This window comes from Rhamphochromis sp. 'chilingali', assembly GCF_963969265.1.
Source record: "Rhamphochromis sp. 'chilingali' genome assembly, chromosome: 4".
Classification (NCBI taxonomy): Eukaryota; Metazoa; Chordata; class Actinopteri; order Cichliformes; family Cichlidae; genus Rhamphochromis; species Rhamphochromis sp. 'chilingali'.
Genome location: NC_137948.1, coordinates 5,606,143 through 5,628,960, shown reverse-complemented (window position 1 = coordinate 5,628,960; position 22,818 = coordinate 5,606,143). Strand labels below are relative to the sequence as shown.

At 39.7% G+C, this 22,818-nt stretch overlaps 1 protein-coding gene across 1 annotated transcript in view; it reads right to left on the bottom strand.

Moving 5' to 3' along the window:
• Positions 1-1,305: 1,305 nt before the first annotated feature.
• The window catches only part of LOC308396399 (uncharacterized protein), a 65,202-nt gene continuing 43,689 nt past the window's right edge, over positions 1,306-22,818 (bottom strand). The window contains exons 6-7 of the mRNA XM_080881661.1: positions 13,233-13,289; positions 1,306-4,663 (exon numbers count right to left, since the gene is read on the bottom strand). The gene's annotated coding sequence lies outside the window, so the exon portion shown is untranslated. The remainder of the gene's footprint in view (positions 4,664-13,232; positions 13,290-22,818) is intronic.

Here is a 22,818-nt window from a genome sequence, read left to right as displayed (position 1 = left end):
AAAAAAAAAAAAAACAGTACAGAGGGAGGATAATTGCAAATAACCCAATATTTGGGAGTTCAAAGGCTGTGGTGGGTTTGAGTGATAATTTTGGCTGAAGCATCACTATAAACACTAATAAAATTAAGTGCGTCGGAGGAAAGAGGGGGCGTGGCCAGGCGTCCCTTTGAACAGACCCTGTGATCAGTTCCCCCTCTCAATTAGCGTATTGTCCACTTCTCCTTTCAGCTGGGAGGGAGGGGGCAGTCTCCCCCTCAGCTTCCCTTTGAAGTGATTATCCCTTTATCTCAAGCCTGAGCGAGGAATATCTTGGGGGACAATGGCAAATTAAAGCCCATATGGAGAGAAGCGTGAATGTCTGTTTGTAGGCTCAGAGAGAAATACCAAAAAAAAAAAAGAATAAAGAAAGAAAGTGGCAGTAGAGAAATAAATAGAGCGGATGAGCGGGAGGCAAATAGCATCATTCAGTGTGAATGAGCTGATGACTGAGTGGTAGATGTCAACACTCATCCAAAAAAAGTAATTTGGGGCTCGTGCTTGAGTTGACACTTGTAGCAAGGAGACTTTGGAAGAGCTGGAAGTGGGGGGTTGCAAAGTTGTATCTGCCATGACAGATGGAGAAAGACGGAGAGAAGAGTGCAGCGATAGAAGGATGAGCATGAAGAAGAGAGAAGAATGTAGTTGTCAGCAGAATCAGATGGCGGTCAGGCAGACAGGCTTGAAGAAGATACAATTAAAGTGTGGAGTTAAGACGGGCTTTGAAGTCGGACATGGTGCATAACACCCTTAAAGTTTGAGAAGGCAGCCATTCATCTGCTTGTTATGGCTTGTTAAGACCATTCCTTTAAAAAGAACCAATTTGAGAAAATAAACTTTAATTTCAACTTCGGGAAGAGTCTAAATAAATCAAGGGTGACAACAATCAGGTTAGGCTTCCAACAAGGTAAAAAATAAGAAATAAAACTTGAATGGTCATCTTTTGAAAGCTGAGTGAGGGATTTGCTATAGAAGCTGTGGGGTGCATGTGAGTGCTGAGGATGAATAATTACTTTCTCTTCCCACTCTCCCCGTTTTTTTTCTTACAATCCTGTTTTTCGGTGGCTTAAAAGTTTAATAATGTATAGAAACAATGCTTGTGATGCTTGGCCTAATCCGTTTTGGCTTGGCAAACCTTTGTGGTAACCCAAACTCTATCTGATGTGAGCAAATGTTTGCCAAGCCAGTCTGTACAGACGGACAGAGTGTGCGACTGTTTGTGTTTCTTTCATTCTTCCTAAGGTGGAAGACAGTTTGCACAGCTAGAAAAACAATCTGCTTGCTGGATTGCTTTGTTATAAATGTCTACAGAACTATAAAAAAATTACCCTGCTAAAAAAAACCCCCCAAAACAATAATAAATAATAATGAAGGGACAGTTTGAAATCACATCAGATCTCAGTTTGTGGAAAGAAGTCATATCTATACTGATATGAACTGGGAACTGAAAGATGCCACATAGTTTAATGGAAATTAATTTATCAATCTATAGAGGGGTGAATTCAAAGGTACCCCAAAAAACAATGTGAAAGAATGATGTGGCATGCTACTTCATTGCAGCACAGAGAAATGCAAAAGTAATGTAACAAGTAGCATAACAAATTACTTTCTCCTGGGAGTAATTAAATAATGTACTGCATTACTTTTGAGAAAAATGTTCTGTGTAATATGTGTAATACATTACTTTTTGGAGTAATGACCTTAACACTGATCACAACAAAGAAAGCAAAGACTCAAACATGGACAAACATGTGACAACATAACATGCAGTTAATTTGCATAAATGTAATGTCTTTGATGTGCTGCTTAGAGATAGCGGCAACTCTCAAATTGGAGCTAATTAGAACCTAGTAAGAACTGATAACAGAATTGATAAGGAATCTAATCGATGAGTTCTTATTAATTCCCATCTCTACTGATACCTAATGACAGTCGGTGCTGTTGCGTAGCTCATGGAGCTCTTTAAGTCCCTCCATGGATATGTCTCCCCAGGCCATCACTGACCACTGACGAACTGGACACGCTGTACAGTGTTACAGGCAGTTTAATGTTCTCCACAGTGTTCTCCTGCTCTCATCTGTGAAAAGTACCGAGCACCAGTTGGGGACCTGCCAGTTTTGGGATTCTATGGCAAATGTCAACCGGGCTCATGGTGCTTGGTAGTGAGCACAGGGCCCAGGAGAGGATGCTGAGGCCATCCACATTAAGTATATTTGAAAATGTTTGGTTAGAGACATTCACAGCAGTACCCTGCTGGGCGTCATGTTGTAGAGCTTGGGCAGTTCTCATCTTGTTCCTCCTTGCAAAAATGAGCAGATACAAGTCCTGCTGATGGGTTAAAGTCCAGCTATAATAGAGGATAGTCTCCTGGAATTTCCTCCATGCTCTTGTGACTGTGCTGGGAGACACTCCAAAACTTCTGGCAAAGGCACGTATTGATGTGTCATCCTTGAGGAGTTGGACTACCTATTCGGCCACATTAAAGCGCAGGTATTGCTCAGTAGTGACGCTGAGCTTTGCAAAATGCAGAACTAATAAAGAAAAAGTCAGAAAAGCTGAGAAAGAAAAGAAATGTCAGTTGCGTCCACCTGGAAAACCATTTGTGTTTTGGCAGTTGTCTCATTGTTGCCCCTCTAGTACACCTGTTGTTAATTTCATTAACATCAAAGCAGCTGAAACTGATTAACAACCTCCTCTGCTACTTAACTGACCAGAAAAATATCCCAGAAGTTTAATTGACTTGATGCTACACTCTGTGCATACTGCGCTAAATTTGCTGTGTCAGTTGTTCCTGCAGTTGTAATTCCATAAAACAATTTCATGAGTATTAATTATGTTTGTTAATTTATCATGCATGAAAAATCAAGTGATTCTCGATTGTGACTGCGAAAGCAAGGCAAATGTTTGAGTGTTCACTTTGAGCTCATTTAGCCGTCCTTAATGAGCATCAGACAAATGATACTGAAAAGTGCTTGATAGCAACGAGCACTAAGACCCATTAGAGGCCAAATAAAATGCTAGTTCAAACTGACAACTGCTAACTAACCGAGGCTCTGCTGGACAGCAAATTCAATGCACTGATAAGGAAAATGAATTTGCCGCATAGATCCGGCACTCGGCTGTTGAATTCTGGGCAGAACAGCAAGAAGAGACAACAGTACACAAGAAAACCAGCAGAGAAATGTGACAGCAGTTCATTGTTTAATGTACAACATTTATAGCCATTGTGATTTCAGCACATACACATCTTGCCAGTACCGACACGCTCCAACAGACAAGTATGGCTATGTCCTAACACAGTGTCAGACTCTGCAGCAAAACGAAACAATTCAGTGTGGCTTAGCATTAACCAGACAAATATTTCATCACCTGTGTGAAGGACTGGTGTTATATTAAAACCCTTTTTTTAATTTCTACTTTTAGCTCTGCGAGGTTGGAGCTCCTTCCTACTGTTTGTCACGAAGCCTGTCACAGCAACGAAAGTGGCACTCACAGGATTTAAGGGAGCATAATTACTGAAGATCACATTAATGCAAACACCACATGAAAAAGGACCTAAACTCCGAAACACATGAACCACAAGTTGTAACACAGATACCTGACGAGCTGGTTAGCTGATAAGCTAATGTGAAAGTTAACCGACACTGCATAATCTGGTCTCGTGAAAAATTAGAATCTTCCACAAAAAATGCAACGTAATCACTTTTTTTTAATGGCACTTATTATACTAATGTTGTTTGTAACTGTAACCACATATATTTTGGGGACTTCTTTGAGGGGATGTTTGTTATACTTTGACATTAGACTAGAAAAACAATTGCTGGTGTATCAAATATATAAGAAACATCAATTGTCATCAGTGACTTAAGATCAATTTATGCCAGCAGTTGTTGCCATTGCAAATTGCAGCTTCACTGAAGATGACAAGCCTTGCTTTGGTGTTTCGACTTGTTGTGCACTTCTGGATTTTTGTGTGGTTGTCATGTTTTGATTTGTTTTGATTTCATTGATATATCAGTTATAGAAATTGTAATAAACAAGGCATTGGCCCTCAGAGGTTAAAAGCTACAAAAGTGGCTTAAGTGAAAAGTAAAGGAAAATTATGGCTTCAGTCATTTGCATAATGTTAGGCAACTACAACACTTTCATTTTTATGTCAGATTGCAAACTACTGCAAGAAAGCTGTAAACCCATTCAGCAGCTTGGAGAGTTCAAACACACTTTGTGCTCTGAAGTACATAAAGGGAGTACTACTTTCTGCCTGTAGTCTCTAGTTTTACTGGGCAAATTCATTTCCAAATTGTTTTTTGCTGTTCAAAACACAGCCTTGTTGCATTTGAGTGTTCAACAAAAGTCGTTTGAGATTAAAAAAAAAAGGAGAAAATCAGAAAAAATATTTCAGTACAAGAGATCAGAAACTCAGAAACGTAAGTCTCTGATTATCTCTCATTCAAATGCAAATTACACCAATAAAACATGAAGAAACAAAAACGCTTGCCAGAGAGAATCCGTGATTTATTATAGCTGTCAAATAGAGATTTTGGCTTATGAAATGTCTTACCTGCCAATCATGTGATGATGGTTTTTGTCTTTTAGTTGTCCTAGAATATATGTTCACCATGATCTGCTAGAAAAGCGATTAGATTTCATTAAAACCTTTTCAGGTTGTTTTTATTAAAACATATTTTCATTGCAGTTGCTGAGGGTTTGTGTTAATATGCATGAAAGTAGCACATCTGTAACACATGCTGATTTTTTTTCCACTGTAACATATAAGCCTGTGTGCTAAACTTTGCATAAACTCACCAGCCGTAACATCAAATTTAAAGTTAGAGAACACAACAACGACAACAACAAAATTCCTTCAACTATAGCTTTTATCGTGCTTATGCATGCTTTCATGGTTTCAGTGTGACTCACATTCTTTTAAGATTGTGCCTCACACTCTGAAAGTCCCCAAAAGTTAAATCACAAAGTGCACTTACAAAGCAAAGCCACCCAAAAGCCTAATTTGTAGCATTCAGTCATTTTTAGTAAGAAGCCACTGTGAGTCATATGTGCATAAACAAAATGTTATGAGAAAAACAACTTTTCCTTTTTTTTTGGTTTGAAATTCGTGATTACAGTGGAAATCAAATCCACTAAGGCTAGAGCTCTTAGTAGAAGGCTGTGAGGATGACGATCATGTTATTAGTCATAATGAAAAGCTGATTATATAATAAGCAAATTTTCTGGAGGATGTTTGAGAGGAAAAATGCTTTGTTCACAAAGTGATGAAAGAAATCAGGAAAAACATCCACATGTTGAAATAGCGATTACCAGATGTGAAACTGCAGTCCCTCCAATGGCCACTCGAGGTTGGATCTAAATGTGGGTCTCCCATAGAGTCCACAATGGCTTCAAAACACGACAAAAACCACCAAATAACCCCGGTGGCAATGTCCTTCTTTTATATACAGTCTATGCTACAGATCACTAACAATAAGTAGGCCATGTGATGTTTACACAAATACTAGAAACTGACAATGGTCACTTGCACATATGTGTGCATATTCACACATATGTGCATATGAAGTTTTCTCTATAAGTCTGTGTTTGGGTTCACTATAATATTCGGGGCTTTGAATGTTTCCTTTGGGGTTATAATATTTTTACTAAATGAAGAGTTAAGCCCACCTACTGTGAAAAAAGGAAGTCCCAGATGCAGCAAAAGAGTGCGATCGTCTGGGACTTCAACTCTGGCCAGCTGCATATTGTTCATTTATTCCTGAGAGAGTTTCTAAATCGATAACCAAAACTAAGATAAAAGTGTTTTGACCCTTTTGTGAGATGTTTCCCAGTGTCATGCAGCTTCTCAGCAGGTGTGCAAAGGGAGGGTGAGTTTCAAAACACACTGCACAGCAGATAGGCAAAGAGGAACATCAACATAGCGCTGCTGCTATGCACCTCACTGACTGCTCTGACAACTGATAGGGAAAACATTCCCACAGAGAGAAAAAAAAAGATGGAGAAAGGGTGCGTAGCAAGAAAAAAAAGCTGTAAAGTGAAGGCAGAGGAAAGGAAGAGGGGGGAGAGGGCCAAAGAAATAAGAGGAAGGCATGGAAGAATGAGAGAAAAATGAGAAGAAACGTGTCTGCTTCTCTTATTCATGTATTATGTATTGTTTATATGCTTTAACTACAGCGAATCTGGCATCACAATGTACATGTCATTCCAGAAGACAAGTGAAACTTGATGTTTGAGGAGAACAGCAGGGAGGAGGAAGGAGAAATATATAAACACTGATATTGATGTAAAACGCTATAAAAGCAAATGTTATTGAAGCCTGTGATTTTTTGCTTTCAATGAGACTCTATCTATCTATCTATCTATCTATCTATCTATCTATCTATCTATCTATCTATCTATCTATCTATCTATCTATCTATCTATCTATCTATCTATCTATCTATCTATCTATCTATCTATCTATCTATCTATCTATCAATAGATCTATCTATCTCAGTTTTGCTCAGGCAGTGTGAAATACTTAGGAGCAGCTGGAGGTAGAATGAGTCATCCAACAATCAAATGATCCTCCATTTCACATGTTTAGGTATCATTTTTCTGTTTTGTTTGTGTGTGTGTGCCAGCCAGGCTATGCAGATGAATAACTGACTGAGATACTAGGACCTGAATTTTGAATAAATGATTGATCAATAACAACACTGATGTTTAGTACATTTGTTAAGCATTTTTGGTCACCCCATATATATATATATATATATATATATATATATATATATATATGCTACTCTATTCTACTCCATTTATTCTGAAACCTGAATAAAGGAGCTTTCCATGACTGATAGTTTAAATTGCTCCTTTTTTCTCCATCAGGTCATCCTGTTTATTAAACAAGCTGTTTTAGCTTTCTTTCCAGCCTACTCCTGATTGGCTGCTCCTCACAAAAAGAAGGTTTTAATAGCAGAAGGGTGGAGGCTCTGGGTGACCAGTAGAGCCGTGTGCCTCAGATGACCATATAAGAGATATCTGTTCTCATCCAGACAGACTTTTTAGAGCAGTCTGAAACCTAACAGGAGATGTATGCTGCTGGATTAAATCTACACCTATGTAGGTATGTCATAACCACAAACCCTTCTGAAACGCTGTGCTATTACTTACGCACACATTGCACTGATGCAGCTATCAATCACTGTGATTGGCCCGTTTTGTACCATTATTCCCTCCTGTGCACGTCTGGATGCTTTTTGTTTTGGTTTTGGTTTTCAGGTCAAGTATGACAAACTCCACTGCCAACTAGTTTAGAACAACAGAGGCACATTGGGACAAGTATAAATACGGTACTAGAAACTGACAATGGTCACTTGCAAAACTGTTATTGGCTCTCCTTAGAGTCCACACAAGTAAAAATTAAGTTATGATTCATAATCAGTACTTGTAAAAAAGCAGACATCATTACTTGAAACTTTGGCTGTGTTTAATATGACTTTATCATCGGATAATAGACCATCCCACAGAAATGTAACATAATTGTACTCATGTGAGCCAAGAGACTGTGTGCTTTATTAAAAAAAAAGGCTGAATATAACTTTGCCGCTATTTCCATTATTATTTTGTCCACCTCATGTACAGAGAAAAACATACAACAAAAAATAAACACAGTAGAGGAAAGGGCACAGCAAGAGAAAAACAGCAGTAAGAAAATTATTTTCAATGCGTTCCAGTTCCTGAAGAACAAAAATAAATTAATATACTTCACCCTTCAGCATTTTTGGAAACACTTCTGAAACTTTCAGTCTACTAATGCTAGCCAGTAATGCCACGTCTATTCCAAAGATGCAAACGTTTTGACTACTGGGAAGCCCTAACGGTAAGCTGGGGGAATAATAGATTGTGGGAGTGAAAAGGTCATCAAGGTTCACCGGGACCCATATCAACAAGCAAAACCACCTTGGAGTTGAGCTGAGGGGAAAGCAGGCTGTCAGTTATTACTGCTCCTCCGGCAGCACCTCAAATGTGTCAACAAAGCAGTGCGAAAGGAGCATGCTCCGCTGTTTGCCCTCCCACACCTGAAGACGATGTGATAGGTGAAAGTGGAGTAAGAGAAAAGATGTGAGAAAGTGTGGTGGGGTTGGGGGATAGGAGCCCACCCTTTCACCCTTAACTCCTCTACCACCAATCCCCCCCCTCCTCAATCTCAGAATAAAACCCGGTGCCATAAAATGTAAGAGCGGGCAAACAGCTCCTCCCTGGCTTGTCGGGGGAGTTTGTTTTAAAGTGGAAATGAGGCTGATGCGGCACTTGGTGATTAGCCCCCCAGCTAACATGAAAGGAAAGGAAAAGACAGCTGCTAATTTTCTCCTTTGACCTTTGGCTCCTGCTGGTATTTCATACAAACGTTGATTTATGGAGGAGCCTGACAACTAACTGCTACTAGAGGGATTACCGTAAGAGAAACGGAGCAAGAGAGAGAAAAAGAGTCTGACCTCTAAGGACTCCCAGTATCTAGATTTTTTATTTCTATCTCTGTCCTTTTTATTTCATTTGTCCTTCTCTGCTTTCCCATATCTCTTTGTTGATTTTCCTTTGCCGTTCTGTCTGCCTGTGGATTTCCAACTCATTTTTTCCATCTTTATTTATATTCTGCTTCTGTCTGCATTTGTCCTTCATCCTGTCCATCTACTCGCCACCGTCCCTTGAGTTCTCATACTCTTCTATATATACACTCTGAAATAACCATCAGCGCATTAGTCTCTTCTTTGCTCACTCAGATTATCATTACAAACTGCCCGTCTAAAAACAAACCCAGACATCCTGACGCCCTGTGGTGCAAAAATGAGAAGGATGACACCGTGCGGAAGCTCTTTGTCATCCACCGCGCAGTGCCCACTACTTTAGCTGCAGGGAAATCCCATCAAAGTTCAGTTTCATTTCAGTTCTGAATCCCATGCGTGGATCGGTCCCATATAAGGAGGCCCTGTAACGGCCTCTGGGGCAGTAGACACCAAGGAAATGAAGATTCGGCTGCACATTCTCTTCTTCTTTATTATCGTCTAGCTTTTGTCCCCTCTATTGTTCTCTCAGTTTGCCAAAGGGGAAAATAGGCGCAAGGGGCACAACTTAAAAAAGAAGGCAGTTACTGGAAAACCCCACTTTAAACATTCAGGTTGGATATTACCTTGCAAATCACAGAATGACTCATGGTTAGGAATACAGGGATCCATGCTGTCCACATAAAATAAACAGTTATATTAATGCTTAACTGTGTTTATATCATAGCCAAAAGCTCCAGACCCATATGCTAAACGCTTCATCTGTTAAAGTAGCCTGAAATGATCCTAACAAGTCATTTGGCTCACAAGATTGTTTTATCTTGAAACCAGGTAAAAGGTTGCCAATGTGTTAAGTGGTTCATATGTTGACTTTCTATCAAAATAAATGTTTTTTTTTCTTAAATTTATTACACAACATTGTTTCCATGGAGCACGTTTTGCCCTCCTCTTTCAGTGGCTTCACATTATAAGTAAATGTAAATTTAAAATAGTTTAACTATGATTAGAAGCATCTTTCTGGTGCTGTGGTTCTAAAGTTGCTGCTCAGTATAAAACCTTTTATATCCTATTATTAATTTACGCTAGCCCAAATCAGTTTAACTACATTAGAAAAGTTCAGTCCATTTTTGGGGGTTGGAACAACTAAAATAAATACAGGAAAAAGGTGCTGGCTATGGCGCCTTTACTCTGTTACTCAATATGAAACATCAAATGTGTCTCTCATCAGTAGTTGGGCAACCAAACTTGGTACACGGGTCCCTAAAGGTTCTCATTTATATCAGACAGTATATTATCATCGTGTCGACTAGCATTTATGCATTGTCTTAATTTCACAACAACATCTCATTTGTATCCACAAAAGTTAAATTATGCATGATGTTTAATGATGCCATCACATTGCATAGAATCCACCTACCAACAGGCTAAAGTTACTCATTCAAGACAAAACCCACCAGCAGCAGACCAGATAAATAATGCTAGAAGTAAAAAAACAGTTATATCAAGATCAGGTATTTTCTGGCCCCACACAACAAAATCTGGACAGCTCAATGAACACAAGCAACTGATGACTTCTAAAATACATGCAACAGATCTTTCTAGTTAAAGTAAAAGAGAAAAAGATTCCTGGGCTTTCAGACAAGAAATAAGAACATTTTAATGAATGATTTTGCAATCACATGATACACTTTTTGGAATATGGCTGTAACTTTCTAAGTAATACTGGTTAGGCTTCTACATTTCCTTATACGATGCTTAATGGGTAGCCTGCACAGATTTACATACGAACAAAACCTCTTGTTCAGAAGTGGGGGTTGTGGTGGTGACATGAATGAATCAGCATGACTTTTTCAAATTCATCTCTTATTATTCAGATGATTCATCCCTTTAGTTATTACTACCATATTCTGTTTGATTGGGATTAGACAAGGAATCTTGTTGTGATGATATCACCCCCTAACCGAATAGGCTGGACATTCTACACGCACTTAATCACGCCCATGTAAACAGCAATCATCTGATTTTGTTTAAAAGTTGACCAGTTTGTATTGTTTTTAAGCTGAGTCCAGGTTGAAGCATGCTACAGTTCAGCTGGTGATTCAACAGTTCAGTGTTCATCTTGTAGTATTTTAAAAGATAAAACCTCTGTCTCTGGTTTCCAGTGTTGGAAATTCATTCAAACTTTAGCCAAATTGTCAACTGGCAGGGACTTGATTATACACGATGGAGTAAAATATCTAAACCAATTACAAAGCCAGTACCACCAAAACTCTCAGATTATTAAAATCTAACAACAAACCACAATAAATCTTTCCAGCCAGCTGTGTTCACATGCTGCATGACTTCAACTGTAGCTCTCCCCACCTTTTGTTCTCACCCTCTGGGTTTCATTCAGAGTTCAAGCAGGTCATTAGCAGAGTGATTACAGTGGAAGAGAGGCCATCCATTAAGAAAATGTGCATGTATATATATCTGTGTAAATGGACTGGTTCTTATATAGCGCTTTTCCACTCTTCTGAGCACTCAAAGCGCTTTACACAACTTGTGCATTCACCCATCTGACATTCACACACATTCATACTCCGATGAATGCATCGGAGAGCAATTTCGGGTTAGTATCTTGCCCAAGGATATTTGGCATGCAGACTAGGGGAAGCCGGGAATCGAACCACCAACCTTCCGATCAGTAGATGACCTGCTCTACCACCTGAGCTACAGCCACCCGTGTGTGTGTGTGTGCATTTGCATGTCCCTTTCCCTGTGTGCACATGTGCCTGTCTGCATATGTGTCTGCCTCTATGTAACCATGGTGTGTGCCTGTGTGTGTATGTGCCTGTGTGTGTGTGTGCTTCTGTGTGTGTGCGTGTGTGCATGGGTGTGTGTGTGTGTGTGTGTGTGTGTGCTTGTGTATCAATCACTCCAGTGTGGGTGACTACGAGGAGCTGTTTGTCTTTCTCATAAAAGGGAAAGGGATCAAAAGGGCTGGTCTACCAGCTGGACCTTCAATCACACTGGGACAACGTGACTTTAGAGCCCTGGGCAGCTGGAGCTCTGGGGACTAATGGTGTGTGTGTGTGTGTGTGTGTGTGTGTGTGTGTGTGTGTGTGTGTGTGCGCACTCACGTCTGTAAGAATCCTCTTAATCAGGGTCCCTGCACATTTTCCATCACAAAATTCCAGACTTATCATTTATTAGAAAGCATTTCTTGTTTAGCACAGCTGTAACCTTTGAGCCATATTTTTGGCCATCATGTCTCATGGTTATTACTTTGTAGTCAACAAAACAGTTATATCATAATTTAATATTAGTAATACATGACACTACTACCTCAAATCTGCCAGTTATTCATCAAATAAAAGCTTGAAAAGGTTTCTTTTGGACTGAGCATCATTTCAAAATATGACAAAGAAATGAATCAAATGCCAATATTTGAGAACCTGAAGCTCAACCGACATCATCAAATCACACTGCACTCTATATATTTCCAGTCTTAGTTGGTTACTGTTGCGAACTAATCTATTGAAACATGGATGTAGCTTTTGGGTAAGATTACTTAAAATGGTTTCAGTTGACAATTCCTGTGGTTGCAAAAATAAGTCTAGTTGTATAGAAGCTTATGGGGAAGCAAGCCTTTCTTTCCTTTATCAAAATCTTCATTTTATAAACAATGGTCTGCATTTAAGTCAAAAGGGCTGTGGTTAGAGTGGGCCTACCTTGTGATTGACAAGTTGGTAGTACATGTCATCATCTCAGACCTCATATGTATGTTATCCTAATGGAGTACTTTGCCCTCAGAGGCCTCAGGCCTACTTGTGGTTCCTAAAGTTCCCAAAAGTAGCTTTAAGCTAACGTGTAACTATTTTTTTTTTTTTAATGGAAGCCCAGGTGCTCCAATTAATTGTTGGGAAGAGCTACACTGAACTCTCTATGAGTTGAAAGTGGAGGCCAGAAACAATAGGTCTATTGTATGAACAAGTGGATTTCTTATAATGGTTTTACCAACTTTTCCCAATTAAGCAAGATACAATTAAAAATATGATAATACCCAACAATATCCAACATAAGATAAAATGGACTCATACATCAAGATAAAAACCTTGAAATGTTCAGTTTGTACGATACTTAAAGTTTGTAGCTTGACTTGAAGCACTGTGATATAACAACAGGGGAATGTGGTAGTCTTCAAAAAAGTATATGTCAAATTCATCTGTGTTAGAATTTGTGAAAAGCATATTAATAATGTGCATTTCAGTCAAATGACTGTACTGCATCCTTGGCAGCCTTGGGGTTTAAAATGCTGATTATAAAACTCAAAGTTTTGAGTCATCCACCATCTTTCTCTCCCCTTCAGTTCACGTCGTCCCTTCATTGCAAACCAGCAGCACAACGAAGAATGACTGTAGTTCCAAACTTGAAATCAAAGGGGTTAAACAGTTATGTGCAGTTTGGCGAGAATGAAGGGGATTCATTTGTCAGCGTGACAACGGATGCATATAACGTGGATGACAATTCATGTTCCAGAAATAAGCTTTTTAAAAGGGCTCATGATGCAAATTAATTGTCTCAAAGACTGAATGCCAGTGGCATCTTAATGTGACAACAACTTCAAATCCCAGAGAAAAACCATAGACATGGACTTACCTATTGAAGCATTTAAGTTCAGTTCTTATGACGTCTTCCCCCAAATTTAGCCGACACCTATAAAAAACAAACACAGTCAACAACAAATTAAAAATGCTCTTTTGCTTACAGCATGTTTTATCAAAGGTAGTCCCATATAGAAGGCCTTGTGTAGATGCTTCTGTAAGACACTGAGCTGTGAGATAATCTGTGATACTATACAGACTTGAGGGTTTGAAGAAAATCTAGATTCAAGTTTTCAAATGCACAGGAATGCCTGAGCGATTACAAAAAGAGTTCAGCAGCCAGCAAATGAGGTGAGAGTTCAAAATGTTTGCACATTGTTGCAGAGACATTCCACAGACATAACTTATCATATTTCCTTTCGGTGCCCCCTTTCGAGTTTCAAAGTTCCAAAAAGTCGCTACGTGCTTTTCTGCCTGATAAAAATCTCTTTGCTCTTTCACAAAAAAGAGGATTTGACCTGGGCGTGTGTAAGTGTATACATGTGCATTCATGGGAATGCATGAATGTGTACATCTATCAGTGTGACGAGATCAAAGCAGTGCAGGCATGACTGAGTTTTAAGATCTAACGCGAACAAAAGTTCAGTACATTCTCTGGTGTCTGTCTGAATGGTGAGTATTTACTTAGAGCATTATAGTTAATAAAAGACAAAGTTACAAAAGCACTTGTGGGTTCGGCCATTTTTTCCTCGACAGCGGAACGCAGTTGAATCAACTAAAATTAAACTGGGACAGTACTGAGCATACTTTTTGCAAGATGTACAAATTCATGATCTTAACAGAATATATTTTGCCAGGGTTTGTGCTATACCAAGTCTGACATGCATTATCCCGTGGAGCTATAAATGTGAAATGTATGAATCAGTTGGCTCTGACATTAAATGGACTTTAACCTCCCAGCATATGAGTACAGACTGCATTATGTGTAATTAAGTCAATGTGAGAACATAGCAGTTAAAGGTAACTGTGAACAAATGATTATTTCCAGTGTTTTTCTCGTGAACAGTCTCCTGTTGTGACAAATGGAAATTGAGGACAATGTGCAGACAGCACACAGTCATGGACTCAATAGACCATGCCAACATGCACCAATCAATAGGCACTTTTGATATTAATTAATACTTTAACAAATCTCATGTGCATAAGCACTGGTGAAATTCTGTCCACCAGGTTTTAAAGAGTGTCATTTTGGTATTAAGTTAATCAGAAAAAGCTAGGAGCTAAAATTGCTACACGCCAAGGGTTTTGCTGTTGATTTGGCATGCTCTTAACAACGCTTCACTTTTTTTTTTTTGCAGAAAACAGAAAAATGGAAATTTCCATTAAAAAATACCCACATACGTGCAGATTTAGACATCATTACATTACTCACCAAGCACATTGGGAAAAAACGAAACAAAACTCTGACTTTTTCAGACACATACTTGTCCTGAAATGTATATAAACAGAGAGAAGATTGTGTTTTGCAAAAAATTCATCCTAAAAAAATGCAAACAAAATGATATCAACATCAAGTGATGAAGATCTGGTCCTAATGCTTCTAAACAAGAAAAGTAATAAACTGAGATTCTGGGTTCATCTCATGAGAAGTTCAGCAGCAGAGAGAATTTAATGCTTTGATCCAGGAGTTGTATCACAAACTCTTTCATACATTTTTCAAGATGTCATTGGGGCAGTTTGAACGCTTGTTAGCAGAGATGGGATCATATCTGAGGCAGAGAAATAATTTCAGAGGGCCGACTGACCCAGAGCAGTGTCTAGCTTTGAGTCTGAGGTAAAATAGCATTATTTTACTCGGTCCACATCATTGTATATTCAGTGCATACCAGTGCACATTCTGAGATACGAGCCCACTTGTTGCCAGATGTAGTGATCTGATTGGACCGATCTGTTTATTCGCATTAAAAAACAAAAACAAAATTGAGCTTGGAGCAAAATAACTAACTAAATTCATTTGTCCAGCAAAGTTATGCAGTTGGCGTGAATGACTGCATTAAGAGTAGGTGAGCCACAAACATATTTGATGCACAAAATATTTGCAAAACCTTTATATGTTCACTGTGTAAAGGACTTTATTGTGTCAGAGCTAAAGCTTTGGATTTCTGGGCCTTAAATACAATATCACCATGTGATCAACTAGGCTGCTATTACTTCGGAAGAGTTTATGGCTCATACCATCTGTGGCATATTGATGAAAAAAATTAAATAAATGCATTACTAATTAGATGCAAATTTAGGTCATTTTCATAGGGTAACACCAGTGACCTTTTTGTACCATCTCTCAGTTCACCTTAACTGTTTTTATGACCACTGAAACCAAATGACACCCAATCAAACCGGACAACTAGCTAGTCATTGTTGCACTTTTCTATCGCACTGTCTTGTTTCTGTATCGTTCTGTTCTGTCTGGTGTTGCACTGTTTTTGTTTTTTGCAATTTTTTCACACTTGCACTATGTAGTCCTGTGTTGATTGTCTGTTATATGTAGCATCATGGTCTTAGAGGAACGTTGTCGTACGTTTCACTGTGTACTGTACCACTGCTCATGGTTGAAATGACAATAAAGCCACTTGACTTGACTTGAATGTAGCCGAGTATTTACCAAGTGAAGAGGCAGCTTTCCTTTGGCCTCAGAAATCAAAACGCGACAGGTGGGGCACTGTAAACTCCAACACAGCAAATCTGATGGTATTATCAGACATTAGCCAAGATAGCAAGTAAAGGGTGTAAAATGTTGTAAATAAAACAAAAATGTTTCAAAATATGGACATATTTAGTCAGAGAAAATGTTAAATGTATTATTTTTAAAAAGAATAAGGTTTTTGGGTTCAGTCAATCGACTTCTGAATTTGCTTAAATACCAATGAATCTAAATTTTAAGAGAAGTTATGAAGATAAAACCTATAAATCTCTCAGTCACTGGTTGACAGACATTTAGGTTTCTGTTTCCAAAAAGTGTCCATGAGGGTTCCTAAACATACATTAGATGAGGAGGTGTGTTGCAAATTAAGTAAGATAGGACGTAGATGACCGGTGCAATGACTGCAACCTTTCTTAGTATCTAAATATATCTCATTTTGTGTGCATATACGAGCACCTCGTTCTCACTATGTAAGTCTAGTTTAATGGAACTGGTGGACTGAACGATTATGTCTTCTCTGGATTCAGAACATTTTTGAAGCAGAGGCACAAATCTTCCCAAGCATGTTGTGTAATTTCAAAAATGCATGGTCACCAAAGAAAAACTTAGAATACCGAGAAGCCTGTGGAGGGTTTCTGAACCTGCAGCAGTGGTAGCTAAATGCATGAAAGCAGCTTGGGAATAATTTCAGACACATTCTTTAGGCAGCCTCAAAAAAAAAACCAACAAAAAAAAATCTTGCTCTTTTTTAGTCTCTTTGGAATCTGAATGATATTTCGGTCAAAGGCGAGAGCAAAAGCCTGTGGTTGTGTGGGTGAAATTCGGATACCATCCAATGTTCAAAGCCTTGAAATACATACGCCACACAATGTTAAAGCATTCCTTTTCACAATTTACAATGCATAAACATGATGGTTTACAGAGGCCCAGGGTGATTATTTGCACAGAGGTCTAGTTTCAGCTATTTCAGGTTTTTCTCGAGGCTGCCCGGCGATGTCGCCCCACAAAGTGATTCTTGAAAGTGTTAAACCACAGTCCCCCAATCCACCCCAACCCACCCACACCCATCTTCTGTGAACATAAAAAATTGAGTGTTTAGACTTCAAATATCTAACACAGACTGACCAGACAGCACAAGCTGCATAGAGCAACGCACGGCTGTCAGAAAAGAAAAGAAAGTATCGAGTACTTATGTTGCTTTACGTGATAAGTGCGCTGATTCATTGCTCTCGTATCACACACAGTCCTATGAATGAGGGAAAGGTCTGTTTCATTTAAAGTAAGCACTGCTTCTGTGATTTCATGACAGCAAAATTGTTGTTTCACTTAAAAGAGCTGACATATAAATCCAGGTTGCACCTCAGCACTCGGTTTTGCTCCAGGTCATGTATTCATTGCATTGTCTTCCTGCACGTACAGAACATGAACTTACTGTCAGCCACTCTGATATCACAAGAGAGAATGCACCAATTTCTCATTTTTCAAAACTTGTGAAAAACCTAAGCAGAGCAGCATCTCCACAAGGGCCTCACTGATGTATCTTAAAAGACTGCGACTTCTCAGTTTGCATTTGATTCTGTGTCTTTTCAGCAGCCGTGCGAGAAAGCCAGTTATGGGAAAACTGCAAAAGGGAGAGACAGGACGAGCTCGTGGGCCTTCAGAAGTCTTGTCAAAAGCCTTTCCTTTCTACGCTTTGTCCCACCGATATTCATCTTGCCAGTTGAAAAGTGAAGACGGCAAAAACTTTGGGCTTGAAAAGAACTTTTCAACTTCTAAGAGATACCTCGCAACAGGATTGAGCATTTGAAAAAAAAAAAAAAAGAAGAAATGAAGAAAAAGAACGAAACAGTAGGAATGGAAGGGACTTCCAGACCGAGAGGCATGTTAAAAATCAGATACCACAACTGAAAAATGGAGCAAAGATGAATATAGCATTGTCTTCTGGTGAAAAGACGAACCAGACACACCCTAGCACGCTCTGTGTACCCACATGCTTAAAATCCATTTGACACATCCCAATAAACATATACTTAATCTTCCGATATTTCCTCGGTCGGCATGTGCCTTTGTGTACGCGTGTGCAGCATGAGACGGATACAGACATAATAGAAGGAGAGAGATTGTGTGGGCGGGGTGATGGGCATATGTTTATGCATTAGCCACAACCGTCAGTTACACCTTGTTAGACACAATCCTCCTCAGATGTGTCATCCTGCAGCGTGCCGCTAAAAGAAAAGTTTAATAAAGTTTGAACACCATTTACTTTATCTCAAAGATCAATGGGGCCTTTCAAAATTTGCCGAGCAAAAACTTTCGCTCCACATCTTTTTACCTCAACTCCGCTCGTCTCTGAAAAGAAAGCTGACTTCATCACCGCACCTCAAGAGTTTGACGAAAATGAACGCTAAGCTCTTGAATCCTTTCTTTCTTTTGCTCAATGGCAAAATGAATAAATGATATTCCTCCCTTTAATCGACGCACTCAGCCATAACAAAGAGACTTTGAGACACTTTGAGGACACCTAACGATCAGAAGCATCAGGAGGTGCTCTTCGTTTTCGTTGATGGACAGGCAGATCAAAAAGCAAGCCCCTTAAACGCTTCTACCCACTTTAGAATAATCGCGCCTTTTCCCTCTTTCAAGCACAAAGTGGGAAGAGAGAATAATCGTTTCATCTTTTCTCTCTTCTCCGCTTTCAAAGTTATTTTGCCCATGATAAAGCAGTCTGTATTGACGACTTCGAAGGTGCCTTGTCTCTTGAAAGAAGTGACATTTTATCTATATATAGTGTTAGAGTGTGCTTCAATTTAACTTTGTCTGGCGCAGAGCATGTCTAGTGTTGATGTGGCTGACAGCTGCTGCTTGAAAGAAACAGAGAAAGTACTGAAGATTCAAATGAAGTTTTTCTATGACGACAGGGGCTTGATGTATGCTAATCAATCGATGGTGTAGAAAATATGCTTGCTGGTTGGGAGAGAGAAAGGAGAGAGCGTGAGTGACAGAAACTTGTCAGACAGCACTCACCAAGATATCAAAAAGTCACAAAGTTTGCGTCGCCACACAAGAGCCCAAATCGCATGTGGTATCTGCTACAAAAGGTCTAACTTGAGAAGTGCTGCATTTGATTTAAAGGAACAGAAATTGGGACAATTCTCCATATGGTGTGGCAGAAAGCAGGATTCTTCTTTTTTTTTTGAGGAGGGAGGGGGGCACGCTTTGTCTGTGTGACACCTACAGTGAATTCCTGAGAAAATTCTCTGTCTAGGTCTGTCTGAGTCTCTTCCATCCTTCAAAGGACATGGGCCATAGGATGTCGAATTTACATTACAAAAGACCCCAAACTGTCTCAGCCGGTTAAGGTGTAACGCATGATCAAATGGACACGTCAGATCAAATATATCAAACATCGATATCGAATAGAACAGATCATGAAAGAAGGACAAGACATCTGGTTTAAAAACACTCAGTTGGGGCTCAGAAACATTCTTTTCCTATACTTTTTCAGAGCTGTTTAGAGGCTTAGCCAGATGCTTGCAAGTTTACCACCTTGAAGCTTCTCTCCAGGCTACCTGACAGTCAGAGGGTTTGGGTAAAATCACAACGTCTGAGTTGCCGCTGCTCATTTCGACTTTCAGCTCAGACTCCCGAGTTTTCATAGTGCAGTAAAAGTAAAAGAAAAAAAATCAATTCCAGATGTGGATCCCAGCGGAATTCCAGGAAACAAATACTAAGCTGTTCATCTGCACGTTTCAAACTGTATGCTTCAAAATCAGCTGGGTAAGATTCAATCATCAGTGAATATTGACAGAGATGCACCATACTGGCCTCTTGAATGCAAACTTTTTAGACAATTCCAAGCCTATACATGGATCTCAATCACATGTGACTTAGTAATGTACTTTTGTTACTCAAAAGAGACAAAGAGTGTCAAAAAATGTAAACATCAGATTGAAGCTGATGCATATAACCTCTCTCATATTTACAGATTTGATGTGCTCATGCTGGCACAAATGTAGTCACACACACACAAACCACAGATGTGTTATCACCAAATGTGATTAACACTGTAAAACGATTAACATCATGGTATTTATTCAAATCGCAACATCAAACAAATTCTTTCTTCTTTTTTATCTGACTGATCAGAGAAGTTACTGTCAGGGGAGAGAGGCGCCTTCCGATCAGCTCACCATCGTGCGTCCAGCGCGATCGGCCAAACAAGGCCTGCGCTTTCAGCTCAACTCCCTCGCTCTCTTTTATCATTTACAGAGGGAGCGTGCCACACCAGCGCCGTCCTCGGCCCGAACAAGGCCGCTCACTGTCAGGCGGACAATGGACAGTAGAGCTGGAGGTGGCAGCGGAGTCATTGTGACAGATGATGTCAGGAACATCAGACGCTGATGCTGCCAGACACCAAGCAGAGGGTGACGGGGTCAAGAGAGAGGGCGGACAGCAAAATGGTAAACAGTGACACGGGGCTGTGGGGTCGAGGGGGTGCAGAATGTGAATGGAGAGAGTGTTTTTTGTGTGAGTGTTCCTGGTACTGCTGAAAGAAATACACTCTCTGAATAAAGAAAACAGTCATGCGTGCAGTCCCAGACCAGAAGAACTTTAACTGCAGCAGTGCAGTGATGCCATTTGATAAAGCAATCGTGTGTGCTCTGATATTTGTGCATATTATCTCAGAGCACAGCTTTCAATAGTATATCCCACACTCTTCACTTCAGAGGAGTAGAGCAACAGTCACTATACTCAAATATTTTTTCACTATATAATCTATAGCCAAATCTTTAATAATGCAAATTCAGCTGGTTCTAGGAGGCAGGATGAGCTCATAATCCTATTACATCATGATTCTGAGAGTTTCATTTTATAGCTTTATAGACTTTAAACCAAAGGCAGAGCACGGGTGAAATAAAAGTGCCAGATACTCCTGAGGAGCATAAAAAGCATTTGAAATCCCTCTGTTAGGAGCCTCGCCTTAGATTTGGACTCCAAAGTTTGGAGGACCAAAAGCATTTTGTGCTTCAATAATGTATTAAAACAGTAAATTCATTTTTAATCATTTTATTTATTTAAACATTACTAAAGTAATTTATTATTTAATTTAAAATGAAAACCCATCCATCCCATCCATTCTCTTCCACTTATCCTTTCCAAGGTCGCTGGGGAGCTGGAGCCTATCCCAGCTGTCTTAGGGCAAGAGGCAGGATACATCCTCCACAGGCTGCCCCTCTATTGCAGGGCTGACATATAGACACAGGCTACGTCCATACTAGCCCGGATAGATTTGAAAACGGCGTTTTCATCTGAAAACGCTCCGCATCCACACTAGCGTTTTCAGTCGTTTTCACAGAGTCGTGTGTCCACAATGAAACAGATGAAAACGCTTACGTCCTGCGCATGCGCAAAAGTGAGTGAAACTTAAAGAATTTGAAAAAAAGCTATCTGGAGCATGTACAAACTGATATTCATCTTTTTTAGGGCAGTCAAAATTGAGAGCAATCAAAACAACCGCTGTATAATGCACTGCACTATCTTTGTATATTTGGTCACATGACTGCATCACATGACTAAAATACATCATCGTTTTAGAAAGTCTGCGTTTTTGTGTGTCCACGCTGCAACGAGACAGCCGCGTTTTTCCTTGAGGAAAGCGCCGTCTCAGTGTGGACGGGAGGCCAAAGCGCAGAGAAAACGATGCGTTTTCAAAGGAAAACGCATTAGTGTGGACGTAGCCACAGACAAACATTCGCACTCAGATTCACACCTGAGAAAATGCTGTTTTCGCGTTGCAGTGTGGACTGCGAAAACGGAGGCTCTCGAAAACGATGATGCATATTAGTCAAATGATGCAGTCATGTGACCAATTCAACTGAGATGGTGGACGGCATTGTACAGCAGTTGTTTTGTTTGCTCTCAAAACTTGGCACTTTTCCTCAACATTTTGCTGCGACGTTTCAAAGAGCCGGAAAGTAAATAAACCGCAGACGGAAATGATGCAGGTAAATGGTCTTACGTTTTACGCATGCGCAGTACAGGAACATAGTGTTTTCAGTGTGGATGAAAACGATCAAAAACGATAGTGTGGACGTGGAGCGTTTCACTTATCCTGATTAGCATAGACGTAGACTTAGAGTTACCAATTAGCCTATCCCCACCAACTGCATGTTCAAAACCTCAGTTCAAAAACCTTTTTCAATACCCCAAATAGATTTTCAAAACCTGTTTTTTAAAAGAGTACAATTTAAAAAAGAGAAATATGTAAACGTATTCAAAAATCAAAGATTTATTTCTGACATTTAAAATGGCGATTCCACTCCTCATTTCCAATACCATTTCTTCCCTGCACTTCTCTTTACTCTCTTTACTCAAACTGTGTTGTAGTGATGTCATCAAGGTTTATCCAAAACTCAGGCTTAGACAAATTTTTGTGTCAGCCTTTGTTAAAATCTTGCGTTCTGATTTTGAAAAAGCTTCTACGGAGCAGTATGGTGCTAGTAAAAAAGGAAAAAACATGAAATAGTAATGTTTGCTGTGTGATATTGAACATCCAGAGCTTTTAGAGGGTGCACATCTATGAGTTGTTTCAATTCTTTGTGGCGGGCATGCTTGACGTGTGACACCACACACGAGGCAAGCTAAAGTGGGTGTCCACATATCAAGCAACCAGAAGCGACGTGGGCCCAGAGACCATAGAAAATCAATGACATTCAGAGACTTCAAGCAGCAACAGGAGAAGTAACCGCTGGCGATGTGAAGTTTTGAAACTTTTCTCAACTTCAAGGTGGGCAATTGAAGCACTGCCAATTACAGGAGAGGCTACATTTGAGGAGGTGGTAAATACATTGCAGGGCTCCATCAGGGCTGGGCAATTAATTTACCCAAGGGGTCATATGAGAAACTGGGACTGTTGTGGAGGGTTGCACCCTTAGCGTTA